Source organism: Mustelus asterias, chromosome 25, assembly GCF_964213995.1.
Source record: "Mustelus asterias chromosome 25, sMusAst1.hap1.1, whole genome shotgun sequence".
Taxonomy (NCBI): domain Eukaryota; kingdom Metazoa; phylum Chordata; class Chondrichthyes; order Carcharhiniformes; family Triakidae; genus Mustelus; species Mustelus asterias.
In genome coordinates this window covers 37,533,359-37,558,075 of record NC_135825.1, presented here as the reverse complement: position 1 = coordinate 37,558,075, position 24,717 = coordinate 37,533,359, and the positions used below count along the sequence as shown (strand labels likewise).

General features: G+C 46.4%; 1 protein-coding gene across 1 annotated transcript in view; it reads right to left on the bottom strand.

Moving 5' to 3' along the window:
- The window catches only part of LOC144511897 (neuron navigator 1-like), a 520,961-nt gene that overhangs the window by 327,507 nt on the left and 168,737 nt on the right, over positions 1-24,717 (bottom strand). The window lies entirely within an intron of this gene.

Sequence of the window (24,717 nt, the reverse complement as noted above, 5' to 3'; positions counted from 1 at the left end):
GTGAGGAAGGGAGGCGATGGCTTACTGGCATTATCACTCGATTGTTAGCCAGAAACTCAGCTAATGTTCTGGGGATCCGGGTTCAAATCCCGCCACGGCATTTGGTGGAATTTAAATTCAATAAAACATATCTGAAATTAAGAATCTACTAATGACCATGAAACCATGTCGATTGTTGTAAAAACTCATCTGGTTCACTAATGTCCCTTAGGGAAGGAAATCTGCTGTCCTTATCTGGTCTGGCCTATGTGTGATTCGAGAGCCACAGCAATGTGGTTGACTCTCAACTACCCTCTGAAATGGCCTAGCAAGCCACTCAGTTCAAGGACAACTAAGGATGGGCAATAATTACTGGCCAGCCAGCGACTCCCATGTCTCACGAATGAATAAAGAAAAATAATTTTTAAAAACTATTAGCTCGCCAATCCCCTCGAATATATTTGTATACCTGGCAAAAACACAGGCATGTTAATACTTTTGGACTCAAGCCCTGAAGTCCTGTCAGTGTTTAAAACTCAAAGGCTGGAATGTTACAGCTGTTAATGTGTCCGGCTGCAGTGAATGGAGATTTGGCTGGGTGCCAAACTCTCTGGGCAGGATTTTACTGCGTCGCTCGCCCTGATACCATAAAATCCGACCTGAGGTCAATGGACCTTACCATGGTCCGCCTCTCACCCGCTCCAATTTCTGTGGTGGGTGGGACGGTAAAATTCCAGCCTGTAACTTTACTTCAGCGGGAGCATGGCGTGAATGGCAGGTAAAATCATGCCTAAGGTTTTTGACTCAGACTCTCCACCATGAAGTGACTCTGCTCTGTCCTCATTGTCCACAACATCCAAGCAGTATGTGTGACGTGGAGTTCAACTTTTCTGTTTGATTCCAACACTAAGTCAAAGAGATTTCTACATGGCTAGCAACCATGATGACTAAAGCAGGCTAAGCAGCCAATCATAGAATCCCTACACTACAGAAGAAGGCCATTCGGCCCATCGAGTCTGTACTGAACATATCCCACCAAGGCCCTATTCCCATAACTCACACACTTACCCTAGCTATTCCCCCTGACATTAGGGTCAATTTAGCATGGCCAACCAACCAACCTGCACATCTTTGGACTGTGGGAGGAAACCGGAGCACCCGGAGGAAACCGGAGCAGACATGGGGAGAATGTGCAAACTCCACACAGACAGTGACCCGAGGCCAGAATTGAACCTGGGTCCCTGGCGCCATAACGCAGCAGTGCTAACCGCTGTGTCACCGTGCCGCCCACACTGAAGAATTCTCAGATAGAAAACCAGGAATTAAAATGCATTTATTATCATTCACTTTTTAAAAAGCTTACAGAGCGAAATAAAGATTGGAACAGACTTGAAAGTAAGTTATGCAATATCATGAAGTTTTAAAAGAAAAATTATTATGGTAAAAGTCTTCTAATCAAATCTAGAAACTTTGCATTCCAAAAAATATATACTTTTCTTTTAAGGCTCAGGGAGGTCTTCAGCAGACTGAGAACTTCACAACAAGCACATACTCCAATCAACAAAACGTAACTTTTTGGGGTTTTTTGTGACAATGATATTCAAGTGTAAAAGGTGTTCATGTCAATTCAAGTGATTTCTATCAATTGCCTATAAATTCATAGAGATAGGATGTATGCGCATTTAGAAAGGAATAAACTGATTAACGATAGTCAGCATGGGTTTTGTGAGAGGGAGGTCATGCCTCACGAACCTGGTGGAGTTTTTTGAAGAAGTGACGAGAATGGTTGACGAGGGAAGGGCCGTGGATGTCGTCTATATGGACTTCAGTAAAGCATTTGACAAAGTCCCTCATGGTAGGTTGGTGCAAAAGGTTGGATCTCATGGGATAAAGGGGGAGGTTGCTAGCTGGGTGGAGAACTGGCTTGGTCACAGAAGACAGAGGGTGGTAGTGGAAGGGTCTTTTTCCGGCTGGATGCCTGTGACTAGTGGTGTTCCGCAGGGCTCTGTATTGGGACCTCTGCTGTTCGTGATTTATATAAACGATCTGGAAGAAGGTGTAACTGGGGTGATCAGTAAGCTGGCGGATGACACGAAAATGGCTGGGCTTGCAGATAGTGAGGAACATTGTCAGAGGCTACAGAAGGATATAGATAGGCTGGAAATTTGGGCAAAGAAATGGCAGATGGAGTTCAATCCAGATAAATGCGAAGTGATGCATTTTGGTAGAAATAACGTAGGGGGGAGCTATACGATAAATGGCAGAACCATAAAGGGTGTAGATACGCAGAGGGACTTGGGTGTGCAAGTCCACAGATCCTTGAAGGTGACGTCACAGGTGGAGAAGGTAGTGAATAAGGCATATGGCATGCTTGCCTTTATAGGACGGGGCATAGAGTATAAAAGTTGGGGTCTGATGTTGCAGTTGTATAGAACGTTGGTTCGGCCGCATTTGGAATACTGCGCCCAGTTCTGGTCGCCACATTACCAGAAGGACGTGGAGGCTTTAGAGAGAGTGCAGAGGAGGTTTACCAGGATGTTGCCTGGTATGGAAGGGCTTAGTTATGAGGAGAGATTGGGTAAACTGGGGTTGTTCTCACTGGAAAGACGGAGGATGAGGGGTGACCTAAGAGGTGTATAAAAGTATGAAAGGCATAGATAGGGTGAACGGTGGGAAGCTTTTTCCCAGGTCGGTGGTGACGTTCACGAGGGGTCATAGGTTCAAGGTGAGGGGGCGGGGGGGGAGGTTTAACATGGATATCAGAAGGACGTATTTTACACAGAGGGTGGTGGGGGCCTGGAATGCACTGCCGGGCAAGGTGGTGGAGGCGGACACACTGGGAACGTTTAAGACTTATCTAGATAGCCACTTGAACGGAGTGGGAATGGTCTAGTTTGGACCAGGGAGCGGCGCCGGCTTGGAGGGCCGAAGGGCCTGTTCCTGTGCTGTATTGTTCTTTGTTCTTATGAGGAGTTCAGCAACACACCCTCTGGAGAAGCGTCGAATCACTGTCAGCAACTTTCAGATTTCTGCATCTAATGGACCTGTGGAAGTTTCACAGTCGTAGTAATGGTGAATGCTGCTCGTTTTGCTGTCATTGCAAAAGAAAAATCTGGACCATTGTGCTGTAATGCGAGGCAGATTTTTCATCGAATCCCTACAGTGCAGAAGGAGATCATTCGGCCCATCAGGTCTGCCCTGACTCTCTGACAGAGAATTTTACCAAGACCCTCTCCCCTGTCCTATCGGTGGTGGCACAGTGGTTAGCACTGCTGCCTCACAGCGCCAGGGACTGAGTTTGATTCCTGGCTTGGGTCACTGTGCGGAGTCTGCACTTTCTCCCTGTGTCTGCGTGGATTTCCTCCGGGTGCTCCAGTTCCCTCCCACGCCCAAAAGACGTGCTGGTTAGATGCATTGGCCATGCTAAATTCTCCCTCACTGCACCCGAGCAGGCACCGCAGTGTGGCAACTAGGGGATTTTCACAGTAACTTCATTGCAGTGTTAATGTAAGCCTACTTGTGGCACTAATAAATAAACTTTAACTTTTATCCCCATACCCCATACATTTACCATGGTTAATCCATCTAGCCTACACATCTTGGGACACTAAGGGGCAATTTAGCACAGCCAATCCACCTAACCTGCACATCTTTGGACTGTGGGAGGAAACCGCAGCAAAGGAAACCCACGCAGACATGGGGAGAACGTGCAAACTCTCCACAGACAGTCACCCAAGGCCGGAATCGAACCCGGGTCCCTGGCGCTGTGAGTCAGCAGTGCTAACACACTGAACTTCAGACTGGATGGATTAAGTTCAAGTTGCACCTCTTTGCATGGTTAGTCTCAGGTTCTGTACCCCAGCAATCTATGGAAGCTCGGTCATTGCGTAAGTTTGAAGCAGAGATTTATAGATACCCGATTTACAATAATGTAAAGAGTTATGGGGATAGTGGGTGTAAAAGGCAGTGTTCTATCGGCCATGATTGTATTAAATAGCAGAGCAGGCTTAATAGGCTGAATGGTCTACTCCTGTTCCTATATTCAATGCAGTATTTGCACTACAAAGTACTTTGGAACGTCCTGAGGCCATGAAATGCATTACTGTAGATGCAAGTTCTTTCTTTCCAGCCATATCCAATGTTAGTCGTTGACATATGGTTCTCTCTTCCGCAACTTCTTCCAATAATGTACTTCAGTGACTTCAGTGCCCGAAGATATTGGTATAGGCTTTTCTTTCTGTTGCACCCGGGAAATAGATTCAGGATAATTAAAATTCTTCCCCCTCTCATTATTATGTTGTATAGCTGATGCTAAATAGCAATAACTAGAAGACCTCAATGTTGGCAGCCAAGAATACAGCTGCAGTCCTTGGAGGTTAAACTTTAACCAAGTGCAAGTTCTGCCAGAGATGAGTCATACAAATTGGGTAGGAAGTTTAACAACACCAGGTTAAAGTCCAACAGGTTTATTTGGTAGCATTTGATAAAGTCCCCCACGGTCGGCTTATGAAGAAAGTAAGGATGTGTGGGATAGAGGGAAGTTTGGCCGATTGGATAGGCAACTGGCTATCTAACAGAAGACAGAGGGTGGTGGTGGATGGAAAATTTTCGGACTGGAAACCGGTTACCAGCGGAGTGCCACAGGGATCAGTGCTTGGTCCTCTGCTATTTGTAATTTTTATAAATGACTTAGAGGAGGGGGCTGAAGGGTGGATCAGTAAATTTGCTGATGACACCAAGATTGGTGGAGTAGTGGATGAGGTGGAGGGCTGTTGTAGGCTGCAAAGAGATATAGATAGGATGCAGAGCTGGGCTGAAAAATGGCAAATGGAGTTTAATCCTGACAAATGCGAGGTGATTCATTTTGGTAGGACAAATTTAAATGTGGATTACAGGGTCAAAGGGAGGGTTCTGAAGAATGTGGAGGAACAGAGAGATCTTGGGGTCCATATCCATAGATCTCTGAAGGTTGCCACTCAAGTGGATAGAGCCGTGAAGAAGGCCTATAGTGTGTTGGCGTTCATTAACAGGGGGTTTGAGTTTAAGAGCCGTGGGGTTATGCTGCAACTGTACAGGACCTTGGTGAGACCACATTTGGAATATTGTGTGCAGTTCTGGTCACCTCACTATAAGAAGGATGTGGAGACACTGGAAAGAGTGCAAAGGAGATTTACCAGGATGCTGCCTGGTTTGGAGGGTAGGTCTTATGAGGAAAGGTTGAGGGAACTTGGACTTTTCTCTTTGGAGAGGAGGAGGTTGAGAGGAGACTTGATAGAGGTTTATAAGATGATGAGGGGGATAGATAGAGTGAACGTTCAAAGACTATTTCCTCGGGTGAATGGAGCGGTAACTAGGGGGCATAACTATAGGGTTCATGGTGGGAGATATAGGAAGGATGTCCGAGGTAGGTTTTTTACTCAGAGAGTGGTTGGGGTGTGGAATGGACTGCCTGCAGGGATAGTGGAGTCAGAAACTTTAGGAACATTTAAGAAGCTATTGGATAGGCACATGGAGTACTTCGGGATGATAGGGAGGAAATAGCTTGATCTGGGTTTCAGACAAAACTCGGCACAACATCGTGGGCCGAAGGGCCTGTTCTGTGCTGTACTGTTCTATGTTCTATCTTCTAAAAGCCACAAGCTTTCAGAGCGTTAAGCTCCTTCTTCAGGTGAGACCTGAAGAAGGAGCTTAAGGCGCCGAAAGCTTGTGGCTTTTGCTACCAAATGAACCTGTTGGACTTTAACCTGGTGTTGTTAAACTTCTTACTATGTTTACCCCAGTCCAACACCGGCATCTCCACATCATATAAATTGATCAGGCCAGGAAAAGTTAGTGCACTCTTTATCTCAGGAGCACATTACATCTCTAGTATGCTACACAACTCAAACATCATGCAGGGGCTCTCAGGAGAGATGATAGTGTAATGTCACTGGACTAGTACTGAGCAGGCCCTGGATAATGCTCTGGCGAAATGGGTTCAAATCCCAACGGCAGCTGGCGGAATTTAAATTCAATTTCTAAAAGAAGATCGAGAGTTGAAAGCTAGTTTCAGTAATGGGTGACCTTGAAACTACCAATGATTGTTGTAAAAATCCATCCAGTTCACGAATGTCCCTTAAGGAAGGAAATCTGCCAATATTACCATACATGTGACTCCAGACAACTATGTGGTTGACTCTGAACTGTCCTCTGAAATGGACCAGCAAGCCACTCAGTTCAAGGGCAATTAGGGATGGGGAAAAATGCTGACCTTGCCAGCAACGCCCAGGTTCCATGAAAGAATAAAGAAAATAAAAGAAATAGGCTCTATAACTGATGCGCGACAATCAAGCACGAGGTACAAGGCTTCAGCGATTGAAGGCTTTTATTGACAAACAATGGAACTATCTAACACGAGTACACCAATCCAGACTGGAGGGGTCCCGCCCGAGCAGAGGGTCTTATACCTCTCCCCAGGAGGCGGGGCCCAACCGGGATGTGCCATAACAGCATCCACCACAGGTATATTAATCCCACAGTGTAAACACCCTAACCCAACAACAACATTATAACAACCCCACAGTGGCAACACCCTAACCCAACAGTAACATTGGAATAACCCCACAGTGGTAACCAACGATGGTTCACCACATTCACCCCTCCTTTGAAAACAAAGGCCGGCGGGGTGCGAAAACAGATTACATATATACAAAAAAATCTACAAGTCCAGACGGTCTGGAGGACCGCACCGTCGCTGTGATCTCCTCAACACCGGTTGTGACACCGGAGCAGGTGCTTGCGGTGGCGTTCTCTCCAAAACAGCGTCCAGCTGTCCCCTCGAGGACTCCCGGGCCGGTTGACCCTGGTGAAGCGGTGGTGCAGGGGATCCCGGTACCTTCTGTGGTGGCGCCGATCTCCGAGTCTCAGGCAAGCTGTACATGGGAGTATAACTGTTATGCACTGGTCCCGGTGCTGACCGCGCCACGTCCGGGGAAGAAAGAAGTGATAGGGGATTCGTGACAGGGGGTATAGGAGCGACAGGAGTTGCTACGTCCCCTGCGGGCGCCAGGTCTCGAATCGAGACCGTGTCCTCTCGCCCATCAGGATATGCCACATAGGCATACTGAGGATTGGCGTGGAGGAGTTGGACCGGTTCGACCAAGGGGTCGGACTTGCGGGCCCTCACATGTCGCCGCAGAAGGACGGGTCCTGGGTACGTCAACCAGGCTGGTAAGGAGATCCCCGAGGACGACTTCCGAGGGAATGAGAACATCCTCTCGTGGGGAGTAGCATTGGTTGCCGTACACAGGAGGGAGCGAATGGAATGAAGCGCATTTGGAAGGACCTCCTGCCAACGGGAGACTGGAAGGCCCCTGGACTTCAGTGCCAATAGGACAGCCTTCCAGACTGTAGCATTCTCTCTCTCCACCTGTCCGTTACCCCTAGGGTTGTAGCTCATGGTTCTACTAGAGGCAATCCCGTATGAGAGCAGGAATTGCCTCAAGTCGTTACTCATGAACGACGAGCCCCTGTCGCTATGTATGTAGCAGGGGTACCCGAACAGGGTAAAAAGATCACTGAATGCCTTAATCACTGTGGCAGTCGACGTGTCCGCACAGGGGACAACAAACGGGAACCGGGAGTATTCATCTATGATATTGAGAAAATACACATTCCGGTCCGTTGAGGGAAGGGGGCCCTTAAAATCCACACTCAGCCTCTCGAAGGGGCGAGTGGCCTTGACCAATTGTGCCCGGTCAGGTCGATAAAAGTGCGGTTTGCATTCCGCGCAAATCCAACAGCTTCTCATTACAGACCTGACATCCTCCACCGAGTAGGGCAGGTTGCGGGCTTTTATGAAGTGGTAGAGCCGAGTGACCCCAGGATGGCACAGGTCATTATGGAGGGCGTTCAAGCGGTCCTCCTGCATGATAGCGCATGTTCCGCGCGAGAGGGCATCCGAGGGCTCATTGAGTTTCCCCGGACGATACATAATATCGTAATTATAGGTGGAGAGCTCAATTCTCCACCGCAAGATCTTATCATTCTTGATCTTGCCCCTCTGCGTATTACTGAACATAAACGCCATGGATCGTTGATCCGTGATCAGGGTGAACCGCTTCCCTGCCAGGTAATGGCGCCAGTGTCTGATGGCCTCCACAATAGCCTGAGCCTCCTTCTCCACCGTTGAATGCCGAATTTCGGGACCTTGAAGGGTGCGGGAAAAAAACGCGACGGGTGCCTGCCTGGTTCAGTGTGGCGGCCAGGGCGAAATCCGATGCATCACTTTCCACCTGAAAAGGGATGGATTCATCCACCGCGTGCATCGTGGCTTTCGCAATGTCGCTTTTCAAAGCCTTGAAGGCCAATTGGGCCTCCGGCGTGAGTGGGAAAGTCGCGGACTTGATGAGTGGACGGGCTTTGTCCGCGTAGTTGGGGACCCACTGCGCATAATAAGAAAAAAAGCCGAGGCATCTCCTCAGTGCTTTTGCGCTAGCGGGCAAGGGAAGTTCAGTAAGGGGGCGCATACGGTCTGGATCAGGGCCGATGACCCCGTTTTCCACCACGTATCCCAGGATAGCTAACTTGCGCGTACGGAATACACACTTCTCCCTGTTATAGGTCAGATTCAGGCGAGACGCAGTGCGCAGAAAGTTCTGGAGGTTTGTGTCATGGTCCTGCTGGTCATGGCCGCAGATGGTGACGTTATCCAGGTACGGGAAGGTAGCCCGCAACCCGTTCTGGTCCACCATTCGGTCCATAGCACGCTGGAAGACCGAGACCCCATTGGTGACACCAAATGGAACCCTAAGAAACTGATACAGATGACCATCCGCCTCAAAAGCCGTATATTGTCGGTCCTCTGGGCGGATGGGGAGTTGGTGGTAGGCGGACTTAAGGTCTATGGTGGAGAACACCCGGTACTGCGCAATCTGATTGACCATATCAGATATGCGCGGGAGAGGATACGCATCCAGCTGCGTATAACGGTTAATGGTCTGACTGTAGTCGATGACCATCCGGGGTTTGTTCCCGCTTTTAACCACCACGACCTGAGCTCTCCACGGACTAGCACTGGGCTGTATGATCCCTTCTTTGAGGAGCCGCTGAACCTCAGATCTAATGAAGATCCGGTCTTCAGCGCTGTAACGCCTACTTTTAGTAGCGATGGGCTTGCAGCCTGGTACCAGATTCTTAAATAAAGAGGGTGTGGTGATCTTTAGTGTGGAAAGATTGCATGCGGGGCGCTTTGGACAATTTGGAGGCTGCGGCTGATTCCCTACTGCCAGCGAAGGGAGTGGCCCACCGTACTGTAGGATCACACTCTTCATGTGGACCATAAAGTTTAGTCCGAGGAGAATTGGCGCGCAAAGGTGCGGCAACACAAGGAGCCTGTATCGCTCGTAAATTGTGCCCTGCACCTCCAGGGTTACCATACAACGTCCTTGGATCGGTACAGACCGGGACCGTGATGCCATAGAAATTGTCTGTTTGGCAGGTAGAACCCGGAGTCCACACCTCTTTGCAGTGTCAGGGTGAATAAAACTCTCGGTGCTCCCACTGTCAAACAGACAATACACAGTACGACCATTTACCTTGATGTTCATCATCGAACAGTCAAGCCTGTGATGCTTTGTCTGGTCCAGAGAGATCGACGCCACCGTTGGCCCTTGGACGTCACTGCAGGCAGCCGAGGTTGATACTGAGGACCCCTGCTGGTCGCTCCTGGTCGTCGTCGACCACGTTGGCCGCCCCCATGAATCGCACGTGGGTGAGGGCGCCAAGCGTAGCGACTCCTGGTGGTCATCTTCCTCCTCCGCCAGCCACGATGGCGTCGTCCTGGATTCGCACGTGGTCGGACCTCGTGGATACTGCGACGCCGAAGGAGATTGTCTCCGCTCTGGAGGGTCACAGGCTGCACTGCCGTTCTTGGGCTTCGATCTGCAGACTTTCGCGTAGTGCCCCTTTTTACCGCACTGACTGCAGATCACTGTTTTAGCTGGACACTGTTGCCGTGGATGCTTGGCTCCTCCGCAAAAATAGCACCGCTGGCCGCCTGGAGCTGCCGCCGTCGTCGGGTCGATATGGGAGCGCGAGCCCGTGGGGCGAGGAGGGATTTGTGCTTGCTCCTGCCACGTTGTCTCCACGTGGTCTTCGGGGTACAGAGCCAAGCTTTTCGACGCTGCCTCCAGCATCTCAGCCATCTCCATCGCTTGGGTCAGGTTGAGGTTCCCTTTCTCCAATAGCTTAAGCCGGATGTACGAGGACCCTACCCCTGCTACAAACGCATCTCGGGCGAGGTCGTACATGTACTGCTCAGCCGACACAGCTTTGCAGTCGCAGCCCCTGGCAAGCTGCAAGAGCTCATTGGCGTAGTCCTCCATGGTTTCGCCCGACTGCCGACGTCGTGTAGCGAGGAGGTAACGAGCGTGAATCTCGTTGGGTGGTCTCGTGTATCGTTTTTTCAAGAGCTCGATGGCCCTCGGGTAAGTGGTGGCCGCACGAATCGCGAGATAGACCGTGTCGCTTACCCTCACGTGGAGGACCTGGAGTCTGTCGTCGTCCGTAGTAACTGCTGCAGAGGCCGCCAGGTAGTCCTCGAAACACTTCAGCCAGTGGTCGAAGGTGTTAGAGGCACCGACCGCACGTGGGTCCAGCGTCAGATGCTCTGGTTTCAGCATTTGCTCCATACTCTCTTTACTGTCGAGAGTTTTGTGTTTGTCAATAAAATTGATGCGCGACAATCAAGCACGAGGTACAAGGCTTCAGCGATTGAAGGCTTTTATTGACAAACAATGGAACTATCTAACACGAGTACACCAATCCAGACTGGAGGGGTCCCGCCTGAGCAGAGGGTCTTATACCTCTCCCCAGGAGGTGGGGCCCGACCGGGATGTGCCATAACAGCATCCACCACAGGTATATTAATCCCACAGTGTAAACACCCTAACCCAACAACAACATTATAACAACCCCACAGTGGCAACACCCTAACCCAACAGTAACATTGGAATAACCCCACAGTGGTAACCAACGATGGTTCACCACAATAACATTCTGTATAATGAGCTTATATGGGTTAGTAAACTACTAAAGATGCAATTACACTTATTGTGTAGCTCTGCAGTCAGTTCCCTATTTGATTGTGGAGAGGAATGGAGCCTTACACAGGATGCAATCAAACGCTGTGAGTGACACCTACAACTCAGTACATTTCAAACCTAATTGACAAAGTTCAAATGAGGTCCTTTGATTTTCTGAGCATTTTGCAAACTTGCAGATTTATTTCAAATATTTTGGCAGTACAAATAACATAATATTTGACGTCAAAATATTTAAAATCTAATGACAGAACAAAATGGTTTTCAAAATGGGCTGAAAAATGGCAAATGGAATTTAACGCAGACAAGTGTGAGATATTGCACTTTGGAAGGACAAATCAAAGTAGAACGTACAGGGTAAATGGTAGGACTCTGAAGAGTGCAGTTGAACAGAGGGATCTGGGAATACAGGTACAGAATTCCCTAAAAGTGACGTCACAGGTGGATAGGGTCGTAAAGAGTGCCTTTGGTACATTGGCCTTTATAAATCGGAGTATTGAGTATAAAAGTTGGAGTGTTATGGTAAGGTTATACAAAGCATTGGTGAGGCCGAATTTGGAGTATTGTGTACAGTTTTGGTCACCTAGTTACAGGAAGGATATAAATAAGATTGAAAAAGAGTGCAGAGAAGGTTCACAAGGATGTTGCCGGGACTTGAGAAGCTGAGTCACAGAGAGAGATTGAATAGGTTGGGACTTTATTCCCTGGAGCGTAGAAGATTGAGGGGAGATTTGATAGAGGTGTATAAGATTTTGATGGGTATAGATAGAGTGAATGCAAGCAAGCTTTTTCCACTGAGGCTAGGGGAGAAAAAAACCAGAGGGCATGGGTTAAGGGTGAAAGGAGAAAAGTTTACAGGGAATATTAGGGGGGGCTTCTTCACACAGAGAGTGGTGGGAGTGTGGAATGAGCTGCCGGATAAAGTGGTAAACGCGGGGTCACTTTTAACATTTAAGAAAAACTTGGATGGGTTCATGGATGAGAGGGGTGTGGAGGGGTATGGTCCAAGTGCAGGTCAGTGGGACTAGGCATAAAATGGTTCGGCACAAACAAGAAGGGCCAAAAGGCCTGTTTCTGAGCTGTAATTTTCTATGGTTCTATGAGAAGATGATGAATTACAGCTACTGTGTCAACATGATCTAGGGTTTCAAATTGTATTTCTTTTAAGTCATATAATGAACAAACACCAAAATCAAATTTTTGGCTTCTTTGATGTACTTTATTCTTTCTATACATGTAATAGTGACAAGAAAATATGACACAGTGTGGGGAATTTTAGTTATCAAAATGGGTGGTAAAAATGTTAAGAACCAACTTGAGCCTGCCCTCGCCCAGCACAAGTGGGCAGCAGAATGCCACAGTGGTTAGCACTGCTGCCTCAGAACTCCAGCGACCCAGGTTCAATTCTGGCCTTGGGTGATTGTGTGGAGCTTACACATTCTCCCTGTGTCTCCGTGGGTTTCCTCCGGGTGCTCCGGTTTCCCCGCACACTCCAAAGATGTGCAGGTTAGGTGGATTAGCCATGGTAAGTGTGTGGGGTTATGGGGATCAGGCGGAGGAGAAGGCCTGTGTAAGATGCTCTGTCAAAAGTAAAGTTTAAAGTTTATTTATTAGTCACATGTAGGCTTAGATTAACACTGCAATGAAGTTACTGCGGAAATGTCGGAGAGTCAGTACAGAATCAATGGGCCAAATGGACTTTTCTGCACTGTAGGGATTCTGTGGGACTGGCTGGGAAGGCTGAGTACACTCTTCATCTCACAAGCACATTATACCTCTTTCACGTGATGCCCGAAAACCAGATTTCAATCTGGCTGGCCATGGCTCGGAAACAAAGGCAAAGAAAAATGGTAATTAAGTCCTGTGAAGTTCAACAGAACCTGTGACTGCAAAATACAGCCCCCAGGCCACTCTCTGCCCTCTACCAAACCCCCACCCCCATGAGACAAAATTAGGAAGTTAATAGTGCATGAGCTGTGTGAATTCCCTCATATGGCTATTATTGAGCCAGACATCTCATGGCCCAGAACTCTCAGGGGTGACTTAGTCCCAGTGCTCAATCAATGACACTTGCTTCGCTTTCTCAGCCCCATTACAGGGAAACATCTCAACATAAAGGTGCAAATACTCAGCAGAGTGTGGGGATTGAGTCTTGTAAACTTTTGATGACTCTACTCATTTTTAGGGATTGTTATTGGTCTGTAACATCTATAAATTTTATTATTAACACTTTCAATTAAATGATTTGGTTTGATTTTCTGTTATTGAGACAACTTTGTAGCTGTTATTTGTGAGAAACTACACTTAATTTATTTATGACTTTTTAAGTTTCCTAAGAACTTGTATTTAGCATCTCTGTTTGAAGAAATGGCTGAAAAGTAGTTTGTTCTTAGAATGATACTTGGGTATCTTCATTGATTTAATTGATTAACTATATTTGTAGAGTAGATTATATTTCTGTTTTGACATTGCGATAGGAAGTGTTTTTAACATTTGTTCTTAATGGTTTTAGTACTTGAGGGAATGGGTTACAGTTTGTTCATGTGAATATTTACGATAGGTGTACTATTGCCAAGAGGATCTGGAGGAATGGAGAAATCAGAAAAGCCAGCGGAGGTTAGGGTCAGATTGGAAGCTAGAAGGAAGATTGGAGACCAGGGTCTGATAAAAAATAGATTCTACAACCAATGGAAGAGGTGGATTTAAACTATTTTCAAATAAGTGGGGGAGAGGAATAATGAGAAGTGGGGATAAAATATGGAAATTTGTAATCTTGTTGGCAAAGTGTTCTGAGTTATGGATGTTCTGGACACAGTTCAATATCACTTCACAAAACAAAGACATCACCTTTGCTGACAATGCTTAAAGATTCCTAGGAACCCAAAGGATGAGGGACTTCAATTTTACTGCTTGTGTTAAACGTATGTACAAACTTGTTTAATAAATTGTGCTCGATTAACACACACTAGTTTTTTTTATTCATTCATGGAACATGGGTGTCATTGGCTGGCCAGCATTTATTGCCCATCCCTAGTTGCCCTTGAGAAGGTGGTGGTGAGCTGCCTTCTTGAAACACTGCAGTCCACATGCCGTGGGTTGACCCACGATGCCGTCAGGAAGGGAATTCCAGGATTTTGACCCAGCGACTTCAAAGGAATGGCGATAACATAGAAATCATAGAAACCCTACAGTACAGAAAGAGGCCATTCGGCCCATCAAGTCTGCACTGACCACAATCCCACCCAGGCCCTACCCCCCATATCCACCCACTAATCCCTCCAACCTACGCATCTCAGGACACTAAGGGCAATTTTTAGCAATCAACCTAACTCGCACATCTTTGGACTGTGGGAGGAAACCGGAGCACCCGGAGGAAACCCACGCAGACACGAGGAGAATGTGCAAACTCCACACAGACAGTGACCCAAGCCGGGAATCGAACCCAGGTCCCTGGAGCTGTGAAGCAGCAGTGCTAACCACTGTGCTACCGTGCCGCCCTATATTTCCAAGTCAGGATGTTGAGTAGCTTGGAAGGGAACTTGCAGGTGGTGGTGTATCTGCTGCCTTTGTCCTTCTTGATGGAAGTAGTTGTGGGTTTGGAAAGTTTTGTCCAAGGATCTTTGGTGAATTGCTGCAGTTCATCTTGTAGATCATACACACTACTGAGCGCCAGTGGTGGAGGGAGTGGATGTTTGTGGATGTGGTGCCAATCAAGCGGGCTGCTTTGTCTTGGACAGTGACAGGCTTTTTGAGTGGTGTTGGAGCTGTACCCATCCAGGCAAGTGTGGAGTATTCCATCCCACACCTGACTTGTGACTTATGGATGGTGGACAGGCTTTGGGGAGTCAGGAGGTGAGTTACTCACCACAATATTCCTAGCCTCTGACCTACTCCTGTCGTCATTGTGTCTGTGTGGCGAGTCCAATTGAGTTTCTGGTCAATGGTAATGCCAAGTACCTTTTAGGTCAAGCACAACTGAGGACCCTCGTGTCAGTAATTAAGAATTCAGAATTTAGAATTTTCAATTCAAAACACTAACATCTTACAGCCTGAATTCCTCTCTTTCTGGAAGTGCAAGTTGATAGCCAACAATGCTTCCCAAAGTGAAATGCTCTTTGAACAAGGATAGATGAAAGGAACAGTATTTGACAACCTTTTGCAAAAGTTATTTACAGTATCTAACATATTATGATGAGTGAGGCATGTTTAAGGAAGTTTGAAAACATAAAAATCACTGCAGCCTGTCCATGCGCTAACAATGGAAATTCAGCAATGTAAAGATCAAACAAAAAAGAAAGATTACCGAATCAAATGTAAATACTTCGCAAGCATGGAAGCAAAATAACTTCAGATTTAATGCAGTGGTCATGCCTACAGCTGTAATACTATCCTTTGGAAAGATGAAATGAGTAATGGAAATATCACCCTCGGACAGACAACAGATGGCCACAATCAATGCTTATTATTTGCAGATTTACAAAATAAAACTAAAACTCTATCTTCTTTTTCAGGTAATATAAAACCAAATAATGCAAGCCGAAGGATATCTCGCTCAACATTTAAGATGTTGGATCTACATAAGCATGGAGTCATATATATGATTTATAAATTGTATGTCAGTAATTACATACTAAATAATAGATAAGGTATGACAGAATGTGCCACAATTAATAAATGGAAATAATCAGGGATAAATAATGGAAATTATTGCTGATCACCAGTATAGAATTATAGGGTGAGATTTTGCAGCCAGGCTCACCCTGAAACTGGAAAACCCCACCTGAGGTCAACTGATCTTTTCATTATCCGCCCCGTGCCCTCTACAATTCCCAGGAAAATGCACCCCACAGAATCCATACAGTGCAGAAGGAGGCCATCTGGCTCATCGAGTCTGCACTGAGTCTCCGACAGAGCAACTTACACAGGCCCAACCCCCGCTCTATCCCATAACCCCACATATTCACCTAACCTACACATCATGGGGATCTAAGGGGCAATTTAGCATAGCTAATCTATCTAACCTGCACATCTTTGGACTGTGGAAGGAAACCGGGGCACCTGGAGGAAACCCACGCAGACACAGGGCGAACGTGCAGACTCTACACAGCCGCCTAAGGCCGGAATCGAACCCGGGTCGCTGGTGCTGTGAGGCAGCAGTGCTAACCACTGTGCCACCTTGCCACCCTTTTTAAAACAGAAAAAAAGAGAGACATGCAATGTTCTTTCCATTACTCATAGATATTTCTGGTAAGAAATGCATATCATTATTGATCAAACATTTTAAAATCAAGCTTTGTAACATACGTTTTCCAAAATGAAAAGGCAGAATATCTGTACAATATACGATCCCAGTTGGTGTTACTCCTGGATGGGAAGGTTCCAAAATGGAACCCTGGCTTGGAAGACCGTAATGTTTTACTTTTTTTTTAGAAAACCTGGACAGTCACAGGACTGCCAACCAAATATTAAATATGAAAGGATTGGACATAATACAATATCCCTTCACTCCTCCTTATCTTCAAAAATGTACACAGATTTCAAAGATAAATTCCCTCTCTGAAACCAAATGGCAGATGCCACTCAACCAATCTTCTGTGAATTTCTCTTCAAATTCTCCTAGATGCTTGTCACATGTGTGTTTCCAAACCCTACTCTCAAAAAGAAACACTTTAAAATCTTCTTTCAAACAATGCTTTCCATCAGCTTTTTTTGTTATGAGGAATCTGTCTTCATGTTTTCCAACTCTCCTTTCAGGCTTCCTTTGCCTTGAATGCTTTGATACAAACTCCGAGATCCAATCACCAATTGTTCCACAATTATTTCAATTAACACCTCACAAACCCTAGTAAGGTATCGCAAATCTTAGAACCACTTCAGATATCATTCCAACTTCTCACTAGCCAGTTCCTTTTCAGTGTGACTTGAATGAACAGGAAATTCCTCTTCACTTCTCTAGTTTCCTTTAGATTTATGGCACTGGCTTTCTTAACCATTACTCCATTGTATGGCTTGTCTTCTTCCAAAGCTGAGAGAGATATTCCCTCTCTAGCTGCCTGTCACTAATTGCTATGAATTCAATTAGAAACAATCACAAAAACCTTCCTACCCTAAGGGTGTCTCTGACTGTTCAGCAACTACTCTTTCCTTCTCCAAGCTTTTATTTATTTTCACGCTGTAAACCTCTCTAAGCTCAATAGAAGAACAGTTTGAACTAACAAAAACTCCACAGATGCAAACAGCTTTGTCCAACTTGAATGTAACTGGAGTTTTATTCTTCTTATACAGAAGCACTAAATTAAACCCACTTAAATCTATACCTTATTTCTAATATTTAACAATATAAATATAGATCACTTAAAACTATCTCTATTTTCCTGACAGCAACAACTGGAAAATTCTTGTTTCTGAAAGATTAAGTTCCAGTGATTAAAATAAACTTTATTTATTAGTCACAAGTAGGCTTACATTAAGATTGCAATGAAGTTACTGTGAAAATCCCCTAGTCGCCACACTCTGGCACACTGTTTATTGTTCGGATACACTGAGGGAGAATTTTAGCATGGCCAATCCATCTAACCAGCATGTCTTTTGGACTGAGAGAGGAAACCGGAGCACCCGGAGGAAAGCCACGCAGACACGGGAAGAACGTGTGAACTCCGCACAGTGACCCAAGCTGGGAATCGAACTCAGCTCCCTGGCGCTGTGAGGAAGCTATGCCACCGTTCCGCCCTTGCCACCAGAGAAATTACACCCAAGTATCCTTGCAATCGAATGCATCCAAATTGTAACTGAGTGTAAATCACCGTGCATAATGGGGGCCCCAGGAGAGTTTGAACACAACAGTGCTAACCACTGTGCCACCAAATAGATGGCAAGAAATGAAATGTGTAATCAATTGTGCACATTTCTAACCTTTTAATTGGTTGCCTACAACAGTGACAACATTTTAAAAAGTAATTTATTGGCTATAAAGTACTTTGGGGCATCCTGAAGTCATGAAAAGTGTTATATAAATGAGTAAAATGGGTCTAACAGTTTATGGCTAGTAACTATTATCCACATCAGGAGCAGTCCCTGTGCCACGTGTTAATGAGGCTAGGAATAGGAAGATAGTACAGCTCAACACGTGGCTAAACAGCTGGTGTAGGAGCGAGGGTTTCAGATATCTGAACCATTGGGGTCTCTTCCGGGGCAGCTGGAACCTGTACAAGAAGGACGCGGATTGCATCTAAACTGGAAGGGCATAAATATTCTGGCTGGGAGATTTGCTGGTGTCACACGGGAGGATTTAAACTAGTTTGGCAGGGGGGTGGGAACCGAAGCAAAGGTGAATTAGCTGAAGGGGAACCAGAGAGTAGGGCCAGGAAGACTCAGAGAAACAGCAGGCAGGGTGGGGTTGCTAATCAGAGAGGGTCTGGTGGACTGAAGTGCATTTGTTTCAATGCGAGAAGTGTAACAGGTAAGGCAGATGAACTTAGAGCTTGGATCAGTGCCCGGAACTATGATGTTGTTGCCATTACAGAGACTTGGTTAAGAGGACAGGATTGGCAGCTTAACATTCCAGAATACAGATGTTTCAGGTGGGCTAGAGGGGGATGTAAAAGGGGTGGGGGAGTTGCACTACTGGTTTTGCTACCAAATAAACCTGTTGGGCTTTAACCTGGTGTTGTTAAAACTCTTACTATGGGGAATATCACAGCTGTACTGCGGGAGGACACCTTGGAGGGCTCATACAGCGAGGCAATATGGTTAGAGCTCAGGGATAGGAAGGGTGTAGTCACAATGTTGGGGGTTTACTATAGGCCACCCAACTGCCAGCGAGAGATAGAGGAACAGATATGTAGGCAGATTTTGGCAAAGTGTAAAAGTAACAGGGTTGTTGTGGTGGGAGATTTTAATTTCCCCTATAGTGCTAGGGGCTTGGATGAGGCAGAGTTTGTAAGGAGCATCCAGGAGGGCTTCTTGAAACAGCATGTAGATAGTCCAAATAGGGAAGGGGCCATACTGGACCTGATATTGGGGAATGAGCCCGGCCAAATGGTCGATGTTTCAGTAGGGGAGCAGTTCGGGAATAGTGACCACAATTCAGTAAGCTTTAAGGTACTGATGGATAAAGATAAGTGTAGTCTTCAAGTTAAGGTGCTAAACTGGGGGAAGGCTAATTACAACAACATTAGGCAGGAACTGAAGAATGTCGAACTTAAGATGTTTGAGGGCAAATCAACATCTGGCATGTGGGAGGCTTTCAAGTGTAAGTTGATAGGGATTCAGGACCGGCACATTCCTGTAAGGAAGAAGGATAAGTATGACAAGTTTTGGGAACCTTGGATAATGAGAGATATTGTGAGCCTGGTCAAACAGAGAAAGGAAGCATTTGTCAAAACTAGGAGGCTGGGAACACATGAAGCAAGTGTGGAATACAAGGAAAGTAGAAAGAAACTTAAGTAAGGAGGGCTAAAAGGGGTCACGAAAAAGCATTGGCCAGCAAAATTAAGGAAAATCCCAAGGCTTTTTATACATATATAAAGAGCAAGAGGGTAGCCAGGGAGAGGGTTGGTCCACTCAAGGACAAGGGAGGGAATCTATGCGTGGAGCCAGAGGAAATGGGCGAGGTATTAAATGAGTACTTTGCGTCAGTATTCACCAAAGAGAAGGATTTGGTGGATGATGAATCTTGGAAAGGGTGTGTAGATATTGTATAGAAAGGGTGTATAGATAAAGGGTGAGTCATATTGAGATCAGAAAAGGAGGAGGTATTGGGGTTCTTGAAAAACATTAAGGTAGACAAGTCCCCAGGGCCTGATGGGATATACCCCAGAATACTGAGAGAGGCAAGGGAGGAAATTGCTGGGGCCTTGAGAGAAATCTTTGTATCCTCACTGGCTAAAGGGGAGGTAAACACAGTAAGAAGTCTAACAACACCAGGTTATAGTCCAACAGGTTTATTTGGTAGCAAACGCCACGAGCTTTCGGAGCGCTGCTCCTTCGTCAGGTGGAGTGGGAGATCTGTTCACAAACGGGGCATATAAAGACACAAACTCAATTTACAGAATAATGATTGGAATGTGAGTCTTTACAGCTAATCAAGTCTTAAAGGTACAGACAATGTGAGTGGAGAGAGCATTAAGCACGGGTTAAAGAGATGTGTATTGTCTCCAGACAGGACAGCTAGTGAGATTTTGCAAGTCCAGGCAAGTTGTAGGGGTTACAGATAGTGTGACATTAACCCAAGATCCCAGTTGAGGCCGTCCTCATGCGTGCGGAACTTGGCTATCAGTCTCTGCTCAGCGACTCTGCGGTGTCGTGTGTCGCGAAGGCCGCCTTGGAGAACACTTACCCGAAGATTAGAGGCCGAATGCCCGTGACCGCTGAAGTGCTCCTCAACAGTAAGAGAAGGGTCTTGCCTGGTGATTGTCGAGCGGTGTTCATTCATCCGTTGTTGTAGCGTCTGCATGGTTTCCCCAATGTACCATGCATTGGTACATCCTTTCCTGCAGCGTAACAGGTAGACAACTTGGCCGAGTTGCAAGAGTATGTACCGTGTACCTGGTGGATGGTGTTCTCACATGAGATGATGGCATCCGTGTCGATGATCCGGCACGTCTTGCACAGGTTGCTGTGGCAGGGTTGTGTGGTATCGTGGTCACTGTTCTCCTGAAGGCTGGGTAGTTTGCTGCGGACAATGGTGTGTTTGATGTTGAGCGGTTGTTTGAAGGCAAGAAGTGGGGGTGTGGGGATGGCCTTGGCAAGATGTTCGTGCGGTTGTTTGAAGGCAAGAAATGGGGGTGAAACACGGACACGGCGGACAGAGTACTTTTCATCGTCCAGTACTTCCCTGGAGCGGAGAAGCTACGACATCTTCTCCGGAGCTTTCAACATGTCATTGATGAAGACGAACATCTCACCAAGGCTATCCCCACACCCCCACTTCTTGCCTTCAAACAACCGCACAGCCTCAAACAGACCATTGTCCACAGCAAACTATCCAGCCTTCAGGAGAACAGTGACCACGACACCACACAACCCTGCCACAGCAACCTCTGCAAGACGTGCCGGATCATTGACATGGATGCCATCATCTCACATGAGACCAGGTACACAGTACATACTCTTGCAACTCGGCCAACGTTGTCAACCTGTTACGCTGCAGGAAAGGATGTTCCGAGGCATGGTACATTGGGGAAACCATGCAGACGCTACGACAACGGATGAATGAGCACCGCTCGACAATCACCAGGCAAGACTCTTCTCTTCCTGTTGAGGAGCACTTCAGTGGTCACGGGCATTCAGCCTCTGATCTTCAGGTAAGCGTTCTCCAAGGCAGCCTTCACAACACACAACACCGCAGGGTCGCTGAGCAGAAACTGATAGCCAAGTTCCGCACACATGAGGTCGGCCTCAACTGGGATCTTGGGTTCATGTCACACTATCTGTAACCCTCACAACTTGCCTGGACTTGCAAAATCTCACTAGCTGTCCTGTCTGGAGACAATACACATCTCTTTAACCTGTGCTCAATGCTCTCTCCACTCACATTGTCTGTACCTTTAAGACTTGATTAGCTATAAAGACTCGCATTCCAACCATTATTCTGTAAATTGAGTTTGTGACTCTGTATTCCCTGTTTGTGAGCAGATCTCCCACTCCACCTGACGAAGGAGCAGCGCTCTGAATGCTAGTGGCGTTTGCTACCAAATAAACCTGTTGGACCTTAACCTGGTGTTGTTAGACTTCTTACTGTGTTTACCCCAGTCCAACGCTGGCATCTCCACATCATAAAGGGGTGGTCCCAGAGGATTGGAGAATAGCCAATGTTGTTCCTTTGTTTAAGAAGGGTAGCAAGAATAATCCAGGTAATTACAGGCCAGTGAGCCTTACATCAGTGGTAGGGAAATTATTGGAGAGGATTCTTCGAGAAAGGATTTATTCCCAGTTGAAAATAAGTGGACGTATTAGCGAGAGTCAACATGGTTTTGTGAAGGGGAGGTCTTGTCTCACGAATTTGATCGAGTTTTTCGAGGAAGTGACAAAGCTGATTGATGAGGGTAGGGCAGTGGATGTTGTCTACATGGACTTCAGTAAAGCCTTTGACAAGGTCCCTCATGGCAGATAGGTGCAGAAGGTGAAAGTGGGCGGCACGGTAGCACAGTGGTTAGCACTGCTGCTTCACAGCTCCAGGGTCCTGGGTTCGATTCCTGGCTCGGGTCACTGTCTGTGTGGAGTTTGCACATTCTCCTCGTGTCTGCGTGGGTTTCCTCCGGGTGCTCCGGTTTCCTCCCACAGTCCAAAGATGTGCGGGTTAGGTTGATTGGCCAGTTAAAAATTGCCCCTTAGAGTCCTGAGATGCGTAGGTTAGAGGGATTAGCAAGTAAATATGTGGGGGTAGGGCCTGGGTGGGATTGTGGTCGGTGCAGACTCGATGGGCCGAATGGCCTCCTTCCGCACTGTAGGGTTTCTATGATTTCTATGATTCTATGATAACATGGAATCAGAGGTGAGCTGGCATGGTGGATACAAAACTGGCTCGGTCAAAGAAGACAGAGGGTAGCAGTGGAAGGGTGTGCTTCTGAATGGAGAGCTGTGACAATTGGCATTCCTCAAGGATCAGTGCTGGGACCTTTGCTGTTTGTAACATATATATATATAAATGAATAGGAGAAAAATGTAACTGGTTTGATTAGTAAGTTTGCAGACGACACAAAGATTGGTGGATTTGTGGATAGCGATGAGGACCATCAGAGGATACAGCAGGATATAGATCAGTTGGAGACTTGGGCAGAGAGCCGGCAGATGGAGTTTAAATCCGGACAAATGTGAGGTAATGCATTTTGGAAGGTCTAATACAGATAGGAAATATACAGTAAATGGCAGAACCCTTAAGAGTATTGATAGGCAAAGGGATCTGGGTGTACAGGTCATTGAAAGTGGCAATGCAGGTGGAGAAGGTAGTCAATAAGGCATATGGCATGCTTGCCTTCATCAGCTGGGGCATTGAGTTTCAAAATTGGCAAGTCATGTTGCAGCTTTATAGAACCTTAGTTGGGCTGCACTTGGAATATAGTGTTCAATTCTGGTCGCTGAAGTACCAGAAGGATGTGGAGTCTTTGGAGAGAGTACAGAAAAGATTTACCAGGATGTTGCCTGGCATGGAGGGCATTAAGTATGAGGAGGGATTAGAGAAACTTGGTTTGTTCTCACTGGAACGACAGAGGTTGAGGGGCGACCTGATGGAAGTCTACAAGATTATGAGAGGCATGGACAGAGTGGATAGTCAGAAGCTTTTTCCCAGGATGGAAGAGTCAATTACTAGGGGGCACAGGTTTAAGGTGCGAGGGGCAATGTTCAAAGGAGATATACGAGGCAGATATTTTACACAGAGGGTGTTGGATGCCTGGAACTCGCTGCCGGGGGAGGAAGTGGAAGCAGATACGGTAGTGACTTTTAAGGGGCATCTTGACAAATACATGAATAGGATGGGAATAGAGGGATATGGTCCCCGGAAGGGTAGGGGGTTTTAGTCAAGTCGGGCAGCATGTTCGGTGCAGGCTTGGAGGGCTGAGTGGCCTGTTCCTGTGCTGTAATTTTCTTTGTTCTTTGTTCAGTCTAATATTCTGCTGAATTTAGATGTTGATTTATTACATTTCGGAATAAGCAAAAAATCTTTGGTCCAAATATCATCTATCAGAAAGAGAAACTAGAATACGGCAAAAAACATGCATTCCAATGACTTACCCAATCAACAATTCTGAAGACAATATTAATTATCAAACAAATGGAGGTATTAATTATATTCCAAGACTGATTGATTATCTGCACTTTTCTCCAACTTAAATACTTTTTCAAGTTAAAATCTTTATTTTCCATTCTAAGTTCAACTTCCATTCAATAAAAAGCTATCCAAGGTTTAAAGTGCTTTGGAAAAAAAATAAATTCACCCTATATAATATGCACTTTGGTTTGAATCATGGGTCATGTTCTCCGACCTCACCTGCAGCTGGGATTCTCCAGTCCCGCTGCAGTGAACGGAGATTTGGCTGAGCACCGAATTCTCCTCTCTCGCTGGCAAAAGGTGGTTTAATTCCTGTCGTCCAAGATCATCAATAAAGTTATCTTAGAATTTGTACATCTAAAATTATCCAAAATACATTGCCTTGTATTTCTTGAGTATAGTGGATCCAATTTTCTTGTCAAAATACTGGTGAGGCTAACGGCACCCACTGTTATTTGTGCTCAGATGGTACAGCAATTTTGGGCGAGGAGCACAGATGTGCAGCGAAATGCAAAAGTTACTGACCCAGTTTCACTGCTCACCATTAGCTTTCTGAAAGCAGCATTTCACTGTCTGCTTCACAGCTTGAATTTTCCTAAAAAACGAGAGGAATGGGGCCTAAACACTCCAGCAAGCCCCACTTCACAGAGATCAGTTGCCGTTTTGATAGGGCACCTCGATCGCCAAGTGAAATTGAGGATCCCCCTCCCTCCCTCACAGATGTCAGGGACTCCCGCTGAAGGCACATTTCCCCACACCTCTCCCCAACAAAGCAAGCCAGCAGTGGGATACTGGGGCCCTCCCAATGGGTCCCCCTTTGTGACACGCCATTCATGCCCGCCCCATGTTCCCCCTCTTCATGACCTCCAATTATGCCCCACCCCCTTG